We start from the raw sequence: 15,973 nt of genomic DNA on the forward strand, positions 1-15,973 counted from the left end.
GGGGTCCCGGCAGACTTCTGTTTGGTTCAAATTGAACACTGTTCATAGTCTTTTCCCTAGAGCTTGGGATAAAGTCCATTTGGGAAACAAAAGGAAGATTTGGGTTGGGTCTCAGACCACCAGGGAGCTCCTGAGCGGGCTGGCTGGGCTCCCAGTACCAGTGTAGCTCAGCCCCTGGAGCTACGCCAGGTCTCTGCAGGGAGGGTTTCCATGGGCATGAATAGGCCCACATCAGCATTCCAGGGCATAGGCCTCCATTAGAGCGAGTGAACTATTTCTTCTCCTGGTGGCCCATACTCTGCAGCTGCTCCGACGCCCTAGCCACCTCTGTGTTCGCTCACTTGGATGAGGGGGTCACACCTGGGTAGTCGGAAGGGCCTTTTCTCCTGCAAAAACCGGTAGCTCCCAATCCCAAGAGGAAGTGGACAGCACAGTGATATGAGATCTCCACCTTCTTCTGGCCCTTCCTCTCTAGCTTCTGCTCCTTAGCACCTCTGCCTGTGAACTTGGGCGCAGAGTGGACCAGGGAGCACCTGGGAGTCGACTGCTCTGTGTATGCATGGTAGTGAGTGGTTCCTGCACATAATGGCCGGATTCTTGGGGCTTGAGAAGTTCATGTTAGCTAGTTGAGGGTTTATTATCCCCTGGGGAGGGCGTCAAAAGGACACAGTTCTTGCTGTGTCATGATCCTCTACTTTAAAGTTAAATCAATTCAATGAAAAAAGACACCTAAGTTATCAGGCTCTCAAAAGCTTAAGAAAACATATTTTCTTCCAGTCCACGTGATCCAGCCAGGATCAGGAGATGAACAAAACTCACACTGACGATGGCGCTGCCCATTCATCCCTTTACCCTGGGGTCTTTTCGAGTGAAAAGCTGAAGTGTCAAACATCATACTATTGAAATGTAGAGTTTTCATGGATGAGGCACTAAAGATTGCTTATGGCGAACAATCCTTTCTTTTACAATAATATTTGAACAGCCCTTTACTGTTTTCAAGCCATGCACACATAATCGCATTTGCTTGTTTTGATTTGCAGCTCTTGGCGCCTGCGTATAAGTCTGTCTTTGTAAGAGAAGTTGGCTGCTTGGTAGCAGACCTGTTTGACTCTCCAATGGTTACATGCTGAGCTGAGCTGGTTCTTTGGCGGCTCTTGTTTTCCAGCATTTTTGTAGCTCTGGCAAATAACTTCCAGTAGCATTAGATTAATCACATGAAATTGCTGGTTTGGGCAGTCAGAATGGTTGGTTGTCGGTCATTTCATGTGGCTTACACTAATATTTGAGTTTGAACAACTTCTATGACCAAAAATCAAAGCAAACCAAAAATACCAGTCATTGAAAGTTAGCCTTGTCTGAATTACCCAGCCTTCTAAATGTTTTAAACATATCAACTCCTTTAAGCCTCACCATAACCCTATGCAATAGACTATACAGACTTTAAACGAAATCAAGGTAGAGAGAGATTCCATCTTGCCCTAAGCTTCAGCTAGGATGTGACTTGAGTGGAATCCAAGGCCTAACCAGTCTAGTCTACAGCAGTGTTTCCCAAAGTGGGCAAAACCAGGAGCGCAGTAAAGCAGACACCTATACTTTATCCTGGATGATATGCCACCATCAGAGGTAGAATTCAGCTGGTTCACACCAGTTCAGTACAACCCATAGTTAATTTCTTTGTTGAGTTCAGTGAACCCATTGTGAAAATGGCACTTATAATTAGGGTTCTCTCTAAGGTGGGCAACTGGGCAGCCACTTAATGTGGAAATCACAAATTTACATTCCTTACTCTGTTTCAACATTCACCTGCACAACAGCATATTCTAAGCACCCATGTTCATTCCATCCACAGGCATAAAAGACTAGACAGAACTATATTACCATGAGATATTATGAGTGAATCATGCAATTCCAAAAGTGTTCAAAGAGCTAAAATATTGTCAGACATAATTGCTGTAAAGATCAGCAGAAGTGGAAAGGGGGTTTTCAAAGATGAACAGAGTATGTTCGGAGAAGAGAAGTGACCTGTTTCTAGTACATCAAACACAGTGACCATTTCATAGTTGGCCTACCTCTAAAGGAATGGATCCTACTCTACAGTGAAAAGACGGTTAAGGATAAATCACACAGCTGATGATGCTCAGGTAAAAGTAAAGAATATTGCAAGAGAGGCTGCCAATCAGGAAAACAATATGGAAATATCAATACAACAGTTTTGTTGTTTTTGTCATTTAATATTTTATTAATATTATAAAACTTGTATAATCTAGTTTTGTGTACCTCTTTTATTGTTCTAAGTATTAATTGTATGCAATAATAAACTACCTTTAAGTATATCTTTTTATATACTTAAAACAGTTATTAGGGCTGTGAACCAGTTAAGTTATTTGGATTCCACCACTGGCTATAGTACAAAAGTTTTTCATTGCCAGGCACCATGAGCAATTTTTTCCCCTGAGAACAAGGCGGTAGACCACTAAGTTTGGGAACCTAGGGTCTAAAGTCTGTGCTCTTACCTCTGCAACACTAGCTTCTTACCCATGGGAATCAGAAGGTGGAAAGCGAGATTGGGGAGGGAAGACAAGTGAAAATAATTCGTATCAATGTCAAGAGAGATTTTGATGTTTTCAACTAAAAGTACATATAAACTCAGACTAAGCTGGCTTAGGCCGCAGAAAATGTATTTAGAAGTGTCTGATAAGACATAAAGAAATTGGACAGTTGTAGGACTAGGTAATTTTCTAGCACAACAATATCCTGCTAATTTACTGCTTTATCATCCTCTACAGATTGGCTTGTTTACTAGGTTGGTTCTCCTGTTGGGCCCCAAATGGCTGCAGTGGGTCCAGGAGTCATGGACCAACAGCATTCATGCAGAAAGAGGGAATCAACCCTGCCTTTTGCTCGGTTTTAAAAATGGAGCGTAACCTCCCCAGCGGCCTCATCACAGGAACATTCTTAAACCCATCACGTAGCAAAGGGAATGAGGTCGTTACTGATCTATAAGAAAAATAAGATTCCTCCACCAGCCTGGAGAGAGTCATATCCTGCCCTGAAAGTCAAGGCCATGGGCAGCAGAGGAAACAAAGCTGGGGCTTTACTGGCAGGGAAGAAAGTGGACAGTAGTAGGCCCAGTTTGGTAGGATCAGAGTTGCATGTACAAAATGGAGCAACTGTTTGGAAGTGGCGGGAGAGGTACAGCAAGGATGAGAACCAGTGGGGATAAATAAGAACATGTAAGCAATTCACATAGCCTTGACGATTCATGACTCGGTTTTTGAGAACTGGTAGGAATGCTGTGAATCACTGATGTGCCAAAGTACTGTTTAGCATAGTTGTTTTCAAACTTTTGATCTCATCACTCAAAAAAATAAAAATAAAAACTTACTGCCATGGAGTCAATGCTGACTCATAGACTCTCTGCAGGACATGATAGAACGTCCCCTGTGGGTTTCGGAGGCTGGTATGATTTATGGGAATAGAAAGCCTGTCTTCCTCCCGAGGAGTGACAGGTGGATTTGTATGGCGCTGGCCTAGCAGACCGCAGCCCAGCCTGCAGCCACTATGCCACCAGGGCACCTCAGGGCATCACGACACAACACTTAGAAATTACTGAAGATCCCAAATGATTAAAAAAAAAAAAAAAAGATTATCTTGGTTTCTATTTCTTGTTACATGCCATCGAGTTGGTTCCGATTCCTGTCGATGAAGAAGAGAGCACGGCCCAGGCCTGCATCATCCTCAGAGTCACTGTGATGTTTGAGCTTATTGTTGCTTCTACCTGACGATCTTCCTCTTTTTCACCAAGCCTTTATTTTACCAAGCATGATGTCCTCCTCCATGGACTGGTCCCTCCTGATGGCACGTTCAAAGAACATCCTCACAGGTCAGGAGCATTCTGGCTCTATTTCTCCCGACACAGATTTGTCCCTTCTTCTAGCAGTCCCCAGTGGGTGTACCTAGCATGTGACATTCTTCACCGGCATCATAAAGACACCTGATCTTCTTTGATCTGCCTATTCATTGTCCAGCTTTCACATGCAATATGTGCCACCGATTTTCCCAATGCAATATGTCATTTGATTTCTTGACTTAGCTTCCAAGGACATTCACTGTGAATCCAAGTAAAACAAAATCCTTGACAACGTCAATATTTCCTCTATTTATGTTCTTTATTAGCCTACTGGTGAGAATTCTGTTTTAGTGGAGATGGAATCTGTTCGTTGCGATGCGATCAATGATGGAGGCTATAGTCTTTCATCTTCATTGTAAGTGCTTCAAGTCCTTTGCACTTTCAGCACACAAGGTTGTGTCCTCTGCACACCACCGTTGTGAATGAGTCTTTATGTTTTTCTTCACATAGTTCAGTTGCTTGGGTTATTTGCTCAACATACAGAATGAATAAGTATGTAACTGCCTCTTGACCTATGAACAGGTTGTACATGAGCAAAATCAGTTCTGGTATTCTCATTATTCACAATGTTAGCGATAATTTGTTATGATCCGCACCGTCAAATGCCTTTGCATAGTCAATGAAACACAGTGAAACATCTTTTTGGCAGTCTCTGCTTTCTGCCACTCTTCACCTGACACCAGCAATGATGAGCCCCTCATTCCAAGAACTCTTTTGAATCTGTCTTGAATTTCGAGCCACCCCTTGTCTATGAACGACTGAAACCTTTTTGAATTACTGTCAGCAAAATTGTACTTGCATGTGATATTATGATATTGTTTGATAATGGCTGCATTCTGTTCTAAGCACACAAACATGCTTTCTTTTTCCTGTTAAGTTTATTAAGTACCCATCTTCCAAACTTCTTGGCATAAACTCATGAGTGTTTCCAGCACTACATCAGCTTATTGAAATGTTTAAATTTTTTTTATCAATTTCTGGAGCCTTGGTTTCCCTACTGCCTTACGTGCAGCTTAGATATCTTCCTTCAGGACCATCAGCTCTCGATCATATGCTGCCTCTTGAAATGGTTTGATGTTGACTAATCTTGTTTGGTACTGTGGCTCTGTTTTCCTATTCTTTTTTTTAAAAATCGTTTTATTGGGGGCTCATACAACTCTTATCACAATCCATACATACATCAATTGTGTAAAGCACGTTTGCACATTCATTGCCCTCATCATTCTCAAAACATTTGCTCTCCACTTAAGTCCCTGGCATCAGGTCCTCATTTTTCCCCTCCCTCCCCGCTCCTCCCTCCTTCATGAGCCCTTGATAATTTATAAATTATTATTCTGTCATATCTTGCCCTGTCCGACGTCTCCCTTCACCCACTTTTCTGTTGTCCGTCCCCCAGGGAGGAGGTCACATGTAGATCCTTGTAATCGGTTCCCTCTTTCCAACCCACTCTCCCTCTACCCTCCCAGTATTGCCACTCACACCACTGGTCCTGTAGGGATCATCCGCCCTGGATTCCCTGTGTTTCCAGTTCCTATCTGTACCAGTGTACATCCTCTGGTCTAGCCAGGCTTGCAAGGTAGAATTCGGATCATGATAGTTGGGGGTGAGGGGGAGGAAGCATTTAGGAACTAGAGGAAAGTTGTATTTTTTTAAAAATCATTTTATTAGGGGCTCATACAACTCTTATCACAATCCATACACACATCAATTGTGTAAAGCGCATTTGTACATTCATTGCCCTCATCATTCTCAAAACATTTTCTCTCCACTTAAACCCCTGGCATAAGCTCCTCATCTTCCCCCCTCCCTCCCCACTTTCCCCTCCCTCATGGTTCTCATTTTCTTCGGCTTCAACTTGAACTTTCATGTGAGCAATTGATCATCCATTCCACAGTCAGCCCCAGGCCTTACTCTCACTGATTATATTGAGCTTCCCCATCACCTCAATCTACAAATGTAGATTATTTTATTCCTGTGTATTTGAGCTGGTAATGGAGATATATTTTCTATATTATACATTAAGAGACCTCTAAAATATTTACATTTATTCATTAAAAATAACAATAAATCTCTTACATTTTAACACAGATAACATCTGTTTTACATTTTACCAATCTCTTTAATGTCTTAGTTAATAGAAGACAACTGTGTTGCTGTATCCACTCTGTTGTGATATGTTGTTTTGGCTGAAATTTTAAAAGATAATCAAGTCCTATGCATGTAAGTTTCATTTCTGTTTTGTCCTGTTATACCCAGGTCTCTAGGTACTTAAGGTGACCATGAGAACCAAATCAATGGTGTCTAATGACATGTATACAACTAGTTAGAAAAAGGAGTATTTTAATAAAATTTTCAAATAATTTTGGATATTATTCTTTGATGTTTTATCAAAACTCTCCAAACAATAGTTTATAATACTTATTGCAGTGTGAAATCGGAAGCCATGTTTGGGCTGGGTCGGAACTAGGCAGCCCTGTTTGGACTAAGCTTAACCAGGTCCCGGCCCTGCATGTGCTTTCCTGCACAACCCTAAGGTCAGCAGCAGACGGTGCCAGATAAGATAACCAGTGAAACCAGATGTTCTAGGTTCAAAGAAAGCCTCAAGGAGTCGACAAGCAATTCTCGGAGTTTCCAGAACCCATATGCTAATTGCCATACATTCCTTACCACCCCTTTAAAAACCTGTGCCCCCAGCTGCTGAGCATGACTTCCCGGACCTGTTGGCCCAGGTCACGGAACCTTGTCTGGGAGCTTCCTCCCAACAAAGCTATTTCTGTTTCTACTCTCCTTTGTCTTGTCAGTTATGTCTGTCCATCTCCCCGTACCTCAGTTTCACCTTTACATTTGGTGCCTGAAGCCCGGGAGAGGTAGGGACACGGGCTCCGAGCCTTCCTGGCCCTGCTTCGGCTGGGACGTAGCCCACCCCTCCTCTCCTCTAGAACCTCTGGAGGCTGTCTGAGCAAGCAACTTCTGGTCAGTATCTCTCTGTGTATGTTCATTCTGTCTTGTTTGTCTTGTCGCTCTGGACACTGACGACCAGCAAACTCATGCAGGAACATAGGGTCTGCGGGAGGCTAACTAGCTGAAAGCCCTGAAAAGCAAGTACGCTAGGAAGCTGAATGTGGCGCCGCTGCAGGGGTTTATTCTGCAACCCTCGTACCAAGAGGAGCTGGAAATAACTGCCTTTCCCCAAAAGGGGTGCTACGATAAGGCCAGTTTCTCGTGTCCATCTTTTCTCTATGTCTGTCTTCTCTCATGTGGCCTCCAGCCCTCTGTCTCTATGTTTACTTCCTGGGATTCCTGCTGATAAAAGGACTCCTAGTACTAGGCCAAGCAGTCACTGCACCTTCTGCCTGGACTGGAACACAGAGGGTGTGTCTGAGCCCTTTCTACCTGTTTGTGTTTTGCGTCTGAGGCTCTGCAGTGCAATCTCTAACATGTTCTGCTTCCTCTTACTCTGACCCTGAACAAAGGCCTGAGCAACCTCCATATTTGCTGGCCATAAAGCCAGGCCCCCCTCCCCCTCCTTGGTTTCTAATGTGTCCCTGATCGGAGGTCCCTGTCTGCCCGTTAAAGCCACAGGGAACTTTCCTGTTCCAGAGAGTCCAGGACTCTTCCACTGGGCCCCTAGCTCTGACCAGGACAGGACGCCTCTCAGGGTTACCGGGCCACCTCCTGACTGATGGGTGCAAATGGGGACCAGGGGATGCCCTTCTCCTCTGTCCATACCCCCTGTAGTTTGAGACACAATGGGAAGTCTTCTGGGTCAACCCCCTAAGGACAGTCCTTTGGGGTGCCTACTGCTAACTTTACTGAATTGGGTTTGGCTCCTCATTTCCGCCCTAAACACCTGGTCTTTTTCTGTAACCAAGTTTGGCCTCAATACCAATTGGACAATGAGTTGTGCTAGCCAGAAAATAGCACTTTCGATTTTAACGTTCCCCGCAACCTCAATAATTCCTGTCAGCAAACTCACAAATAATCAGAAGTCCTGTATGTTCGGGTCTTTTTCTTTCTTCGCTCCTGTCCCTCTCTACGACCTGTCACCCTGCTCAAGATCGCTTAGCCAAACACTCTTAATCAGGCCCCTGACAGTACTCCCCTTCCGTCTTTCTCCAGACCCCCTGACTCTTTGTCTGGGCCCCCAGTAAGGCCTTCTCCATATTCTGGGTACCCCTCGCCATCACCTCCTCTGCTTCCCCCTCAACTCCCAAAGGCTGAGGCACTGTGCCTCCGACACCCACCTCCTCCCCGAGCCAGACCCTTCAGACTCCCTGGAGTCTCTCTTTCTCTCTCTCTCTGCCCCTTTCTCCCCTTCCTGGCTCCCTCTCTGCTCAGCCTCCACTGAGCCAACACCCTCAGCCTCTGACAGACCTCTCCCAGAAAAGGAAGAAGCACACAAATCCGTGGTCACCACCATGAGACCAGCAGGAGAAAGGGGTCAGAAGGCTCCAGGAAGTAACAACTTTAATTGCCTGCCGCACTTTTGATTTCAATAGCCTCTGAAATCTTGACAATTTCTGCCAATAAACTCACAAATAGTCTGAGATTCTGTACGTCCAGGCTGCCTTTTCTCTGCGCTCCCATCCCTTTCTCTGTATTTCCTGCTCCCCTTCCCAAGTCCTCTTCACTAAAGGAAATCCCTCCTCTCCTCCTGCTTCTGCACACCCTCTGGTGTCTACCTTTTTGGACCAGCCTGAACACCTTATCTCCCCTCCTACTCACCCCTCTCCCTATCCTGGCCACCCTGAGTCCCCCATGTCCTCTTCTCCCGATCTACCCGCTTCGCTGCGCTCGCCTCACCGGTTAGGAAGCACACCGATCAATCGCAGAACCCCCCTTCTCCTCTGTCAGCTCCAGAAAGTGGCCGGGACTGAGAGAGTGGTCTGGTTCATGTTCCCTTCTCTCTCACTGATTTATCTCAGATTGAAAAGCATTTAGGCTCCTTTTTAATGATCCCACCACCTGTATTAAGGAATTTTGATATTTAACTCAAGCTTATGATTTGTCCCGGAATGATATTTTTGTCATCCTTTCCTCCACCCTAAGCGCAGATAAGAGGAAACGCATTTTTCTCGTTGTTCAGCAGCACTCCAACCAGGTTCATTTGACTGGCCCTGACCTAGGTGGCTCCCAGACAAAAACTGGTTAGAGTTATCAAATTGATAATCAAGCAAGTAGGGACGGACATGCCCACCGTAATAAAATGCTTCAGCGTGTCTTGGCTTAGCTTCAGGCCATTTCCCATATAGAAGTCAATTTTAATAAACTTAAGATCACTCAAAAGCCTGGCAAAAGTCCAACCACCGTTTAAAGCCATTTAATTAATGCTTTAACCCAAAAGGCCCTCAAATCCCGGTCCGAAATTTAGAGAATATGGTATTTAAGGTTTTTAACAGCTTGAGGAGCAGGCAGAGTTAGCCTGTGAAGCCTGGTTCCGGCAGAAGGTAAATTTCAAACCCAAGCCTTAGTAGCAGCCCTGCGGCCGGCGATCCCCCAAGGCCCCAGAAGGGCAGCGTGGGGCAAGGGTGTATGGGAACAACAACCACCACCTGGTGCCTGCTTCAAGTGTGGAAAAGGGCACTGGTCACAAAAGTGCCCCAGGCCTAAAGCTCCAACCAAACCCTGACTGGCGTGCAGTCAAAGCAGACACTGGAAATCTGTCTGTCCTTGGAAAAGTGACAGGCCCTTTGCGTCTCCACGCGGGTGACTCTCCTTCCAATTCCTGACCTGCTGTTGGCCCTGCTGGGATTGGCTGAAGTCTGAAGAAGCCCTAACTGGACCCCCCCATCACCTTCACTGAACCTGGGGTATTGCTCAAGGTATTGGGTGAGTAAATTTCCTTCTTACACAGAAGCTATCCTTTCTGACCTGCCCTCCTTTTCAGGGCTAGGCAGTCCTTCCTCAATCTCGGTCATGGATATTGATGGCAAGCCTACCTGCCCCAGGTGTACTAGCCCTTTACTCATTCCTTCCTTATAATCCTTTCGTGACCGGTCCCTCTGTTGGGAAGAAACATTTTAAATTAGTTAGGAGCCTCCTTACACCTTACTTTTGGTCTCATAACACTTCTGTTCCTTCCCCTTCTTTCACCCGACCTGGAAGAACTGGTCCTACAGACCTCATTGCTTCCCGAGATATTAACCCATCATACAATGCCTCCTTTATAGCAACCTCATTACTCCTACCCACTCTCCCTGCAACACTCCAATCTTACCAGTAAGAAACCAAATGGTACTTATCGCTTGGTCCAGGACCTGTGACTCATTAACAAAAATGTTATCCCCATACACCTGGTAGTTCCCAACCCCTATACTCTTTTGTCCCACATTCCCTTCTCCACGCCTTTTTCACCATTCCCCTTAACCCAGCTTGTCAGTATTCATTTGCCTTTACCTGCAGCCCCTCCTAAAACAGATCTAAAGCAGACACAGCCCAACTCCCTTAACTTCTCTCTCCCTCCAAGACACACTTATCTCATTCCGCTGCTATCTGTTTAAGCCTGTGCCCCACCCCTGCCACTCTGAGTTTAACTCTAAATAAACACTAAGTCATAAAGGACCTCCAACCACCAACTTCGGCTGAGCAAATAACTAACTGTGTAAATTTGTCCACAGAAGGACCTTGTTTTCCAGTTACTGTATGTAGTTCCTCGGCTCATCCTATATGGTCAGTATGAATTAGCATAGTTACTCCCCACCGGAAGGTCGAGAAGAGTGGCATTCCAAATCCATCCCAGTCTCTCTAGCCTCCCTGCAGAGACAAGATCAAAAATGCCCTTATCATGATAATAAATCAGGGCTAGTAAGGCCAAGCGTAGCTGTATTCCTACCTCTCCTTGTAAACCTTAGTTTTGCCTCCTCCCTGGAAGCAGCAGAGATTTCTAGTAGAGCCTTAGACCACAACATGCTCCAAACACAGAACTTTAACAAACAATTCCAGCTAGTCATGAACTCCACCTTGGAGCCTCTCACCTCCTTACAGCGACAGCTTACATCCCTGGCACAGGTAACCCTTCAAAACCATCATGACATGGATGAAAAAATTTAAAAACGTCAGTGGGGCACCACCAGCCCTTCCTCGTGGTTTCAAAGTCCTGTCATGACCTGGATCATGCACCTCGTAAGACCTCTGATAATAATCTGTGTACTATTACTTTTAGCTCCATGTGTGTTTAAATTTTTGCAGGAACGAATGAAAAATATCTCCAACCTGATCTTCAATCAGCTTTTTCACCACTCTTACAGTCCGCAGCCTACCAAGCCAGGCCCCAAACCTTCCAACTCTTAATCACCCCCTTCTTTGCCCTATCTCAGCAGGAAGTAGCTAATGCAGAGCTCTTTACCCATTACCACTATTAAGAAGTTTGGAATGTTTGGGCCAGGTCTGACCTAGGCAGCCCTGTTTGGATTAAGCTGAACCAGGTCCGGGCCCTGCTCCTGCTTCCCGGCACATTCCAAAGGTCAGCAGCAGACAGATAAGATAACCAGTGAAATCGGATGTTCTGGGTTTGAAGAAAGCTGCAAAGAGTCGACAAGCAATTCTCGGAGTTTCCAGTCCCCTATATGCTAATTACCATATTCGGCATACATTCCTCGCCACCCCTTTAAAAACCCGTGCCCCGAGCTGCTGAGCACGACTTCCGTGACCTGTTGGCCTAGGTCACGGAACCTCATCCGGGAGCTTCCCCCCTAATAAAACTATTTCTGTTTCTACTCTCCTTTGTCCTGTCAGTTATGTCTGTCCATCTCCCTGTACCTCAGTTTCACCTTTACACCATAAAAATTAACTTTTCACCTATTATTACATTAAAATCCACTGATCTAGATCAACTTTGAATGGATGTTTTATTCATGAAGACTTTTATAATGTCATGCATTTTTCACTTGAAAAATAATGGTTTACTGCATTGTACATGCACACTGCATGTCCAAATAAGGTGTAAGTAACATACAGTGAAAAAATGCCAAATCCTAAAACATAATGTCAGAAATGTATTGGCATCACCAACATTGATAGTCACCATTTATCAGGATGTGATCAAGCTGGTGGATTTAAGCTTTACTGTTCTAATTTTTTCTGGAAAGCCTAAATTTTATCATCGGCAAGGAAAAACGTCGGTTGTTTTCTTTGAAACAATAGGTTCACTTTGTACCTATTTGACACACTGTCTGCCACATGCCACAGTCCAAATATTGTAGCTTGTCTAGCTGCCATTCTTTGAAGGAGAAACCCTGCTCTAAGGCAGAAGTGACTCGTTTACCTCACCAACCAAACCTGGTACTGGCACCTTGCCAGGAGACAACCACCACACCTCAGTGTGTGGTCACTGTGCAAGTCCCTATGTTGTCCCACAGACACTTGAAAACAACGTGTTTAAGGGGTGAGGTCCCCGGGCAGCACACATGGTTAAGCGCTTGTCTGTGAACCAAAGCATTGGCAGGGCGAACCTGTCCCGAGGCATCTTGGGAGGCCGGCCTGGCAATCTGTTTCTCAAAGTTCACTGCCTGGAAAACCCTGTGGTGCAAAGTTCTACTCTCAACAGCACCTGACAACCTCAGTGCTCAAGATGCTGAAACCTAATGAAATGAACTATTTCCCCTGATATGCCGGGGGCATTTCAAAGTGAAGCTGGCTTTGTAATCATGGTTACCTGTTGTTATTATTAATTTTGAGACTACAAGTATGTGTCAGTGAATAATACGACTGCCTGCATAATTTAGCGTTTGAACCTCAATTCATGCTAAGGTGTCAGCAGTTTATCCACCTGCCCTTTTGCCTCAGCAATGCAAATGTCCATAGAGTTGATCCAGGATAAACTGCACCTCTCAAAAAAGGCTATTCAACATGGTGTGTATCTTGCCAAGCAGCAAGTTTGTTGTCAAAAAAGCCATTCAGCCCTTTGTGTTTGTTGCCAAGCATTGCCATAGCAGACCTTTGGTGATTATCTACTGGGGCTGATACCAAACAGACACAAAGCAGCAAGTCCAGCGTCAGCTATCAATTTGTTCTATTTATGAGACAAAGGGACAATTCTACAGATGACATGCTAACTCAGTCATCTCTCTCTCACTGCTTTGAGTTGATTCTGATGCCTAGCAACCCTACAGGACAGGGTAGAACCCTGTGGGTTTCCAAGACTGTCACTCTTAACAAGAGTAGAAAGCCTCATCTTTTTCCTGAGGAGCAGCTTGTGGGTTTGAACTGCTGACCTTGTGATTAACAACTCAGTGCATAGCCCTTGACACTACCAGGGATCCTGTTCCGTCATCATATGTATAACTCCATGTTTAATGTAACCGATCACTGTGTGCCACTGCCATGATTTCTTTGACTGAATTTCCATCCAGCAGGTATTCACAGTGTCCACTGTACAAGACTGAGAAATCTTACAACTACAATGTGCACTTCCCTAGCCAATCAGAGAACTCTGTACAGCATGTTGGAAGGTTGTTTTTTTTATTTTTATTTCTAATACAAAAAGATAGAACAAACCATTTTTGGCCTTTGAGGAACTGTTCACAATTACATTTCAAATGTCTGATTCCTTTTCTCTTTAAATGCTGAGTGACTGTTTTCCAACTGATGCACAAACTAATTAGCACCATCACACTGCTAAATCGTAGTAAATTATTAACATGTATTCAGCCCAGGGAAAGACAGCTTTTATCTTATTTCTCTTTCTTATTCATAGTTATTCATAGTTCCATCTAGTTTCTCTGGAGACTGTCTTTCTGCATCAGATAACTTTTTGATATACATGTTTCATCTTTTCGGAATCTTTGCATGGAGATGGTGAAACTTTTAAGTGGAGGAAGCCAACAGTCTATTGTTGCTATTGAATCCATGGGTTCAACACATGACAAAGCAGAACTGTTCCTTGGGATGTTCTTGGCTATTACCCAAGCACATCACCAGGTCTTTCTCCCCAACTTTTGGCTAGCAGCTAAAGGCTTAGCTGTTTACTCAATCAGTGATCCTTTACATAGAAGAAGCTCCTATTATAGATACATTTTGTCCTGTCTTTAAATGAAATATTATTAATTCTACAATACTAAGTTTTACATTTTATAAAGTTTTTGTTTTTAATTTATAAATATGATAGCCACCCAAGACAACAAAGTGGTGCTTACTTCTTAGGCTTTCATGTAAGCTCAAGGAAAATATCAAGACTCCAAAATTTACTTGGGGCAAAAATAAGGTCACAGAGATTATAGCCAATATAACAGAAGACAGTTAAGAACTCAACAGAAGGATTGAGAACAAATTTAATTCATTTGAAGTTATATTCCACATTTCTCTCTTGGTCTATCAAGAGGCACCTGGTGTTGGATGGAACTGTGTTTTGCTACGTATATTCTCACCAAAAACACAGTAAGATACTTAAAAAAAAAAAAGACTCGTGAGATAACAGTAATAATGCTGACCTTGTGAAATCCATAAAAGGGTCTTGGTGTCTCCCATGGTCTGCAGACCAAACTTTAAGAGCCATTGGGTCATCAAAAAGGTCTAGATACAAAAAGATTTGTTTGATTGAATCAGTGAGTATTTTTGTATTTTTGTAATGGACCATTTTGATAAGTGTAATAAAACAAGAGACTATTTAACTGCTTCTAGAAATGTTAAGATATTTTAAGTTTCTGGAGAGCGGAGAGTTTAAGCCAGAGGAATAAGCAGCAATCCTAGCATCTAGTATCTTCCATTTTAATTCAGCACAACTTAACTACAGGCATATGTTCTCCTCGTTTGTACCTACACATTTTAGACAAGATATATCTGAAGGATCTCTTGCTGTTCTAACCACTTCTAGTCAATTATTGTAATGAAAGCATCATCACTTTTATGCTTGTAGCCCTGAAAAGAAATATCAGTTTGCAAGAGGGTATGAAAATATGGCCTTAGCATTTGGACAGACTTGCACAATTACCCACACCAGTGGGGTCCTCAGAACAGATAACAGCTCTGCTGGCCGGCATCCTGAGGACTCCGTTTGGAGGCTTGATGAGATCAAACTCTCATTTTAACCAAAAATATCTCCACTATTTGTCTTGTCAAAAAAAAAAGTATAAACAAAAACTTTGATTTTACGGAAATACCAGCAGAGAGGAATAGCAGCTGTGACCTTGGGAATTGAGGAATTTGGGACTGAACGGCTAAGAGAGAAGTTTGCAGGAGAGCTGCAGTACTGGCCTGTTGTTGGTGCTTTCTCCAAAACCATTGCATGGGAGTCTTACAGGTATCATAGCTTCCGTAGTGCAATCACACCAGGCAGCGTTGCATAATTGCTACTACAATCAGTTTTGAAACAATTTTATTCCTTCTTGAACTCCTTGATATCAGCTCCACTTTACCCTCTCCCCACTGCACCCCCCCACCCAGGAACCCTTATTTTACTTATTGTCTCTATGGGTTCATCAATCCTGGGGTTCCTGTACTGAAACAAAGACAAACAAATGACAAAAAGGGCTCTCCACAATGACATTACAAAAATACAGAGATAAACCCTGATATATACCTATCAACACACACACACACACAGAGAAAATATTGAAACCAGATCAGGCCCAAAGTGTACCAGAGGGGGAACAAGATTTTAAACGTTCCAGTCAGGTTTATCATTTTGATCTCCTAGAGTCATCTCGCCAATACTCTCTGTTTGGTCACCAGTTTATTTCCACCCCTCAGTTATGGATTGAGGCTTATTTCTTGTGTAAAATTCACAAATGTATCTGGGCTTCCACTGTCACACATTACCTTCTGCGAACTAGATTAAAAACAGAGATACAGGAATGGATTTTAGGTTCACACTAAATCCTACCTTCAATTTAAGAACAAGTTGTTCTCACAACATGTCCCTGCTCAACACGTGCACTCATAAAGGAAACAGAGAGGAGATGCGTGTCATAGAAAAGTGGGGTGAACTTGCAAGTCTGGCTAGACCAGAGGATGTACACTGGTACAGATAGGAACTGGAAATTCAGGGAATCCAGGGCGGATGAGCCCTACAGGACCAGTGGTGTGAGTGGCGATACTGGGAGGGTAGAGGGAGGGTGGGTTGGAAAG

General features: G+C 43.9%; 1 protein-coding gene across 1 annotated transcript in view; it reads right to left on the bottom strand.

Annotated features, from left to right (window-relative positions):
• The window catches only part of SMIM19 (small integral membrane protein 19), an 83,022-nt gene that overhangs the window by 8,049 nt on the left and 59,000 nt on the right, over positions 1-15,973 (bottom strand). The window lies entirely within an intron of this gene.

Source organism: Echinops telfairi, unplaced genomic scaffold, assembly GCF_000313985.2.
Source record: "Echinops telfairi isolate 266 unplaced genomic scaffold, ASM31398v2 ScPeMD7_9;HRSCAF=40, whole genome shotgun sequence".
NCBI lineage: Eukaryota > Metazoa > Chordata > Mammalia > Afrosoricida > Tenrecidae > Echinops > Echinops telfairi.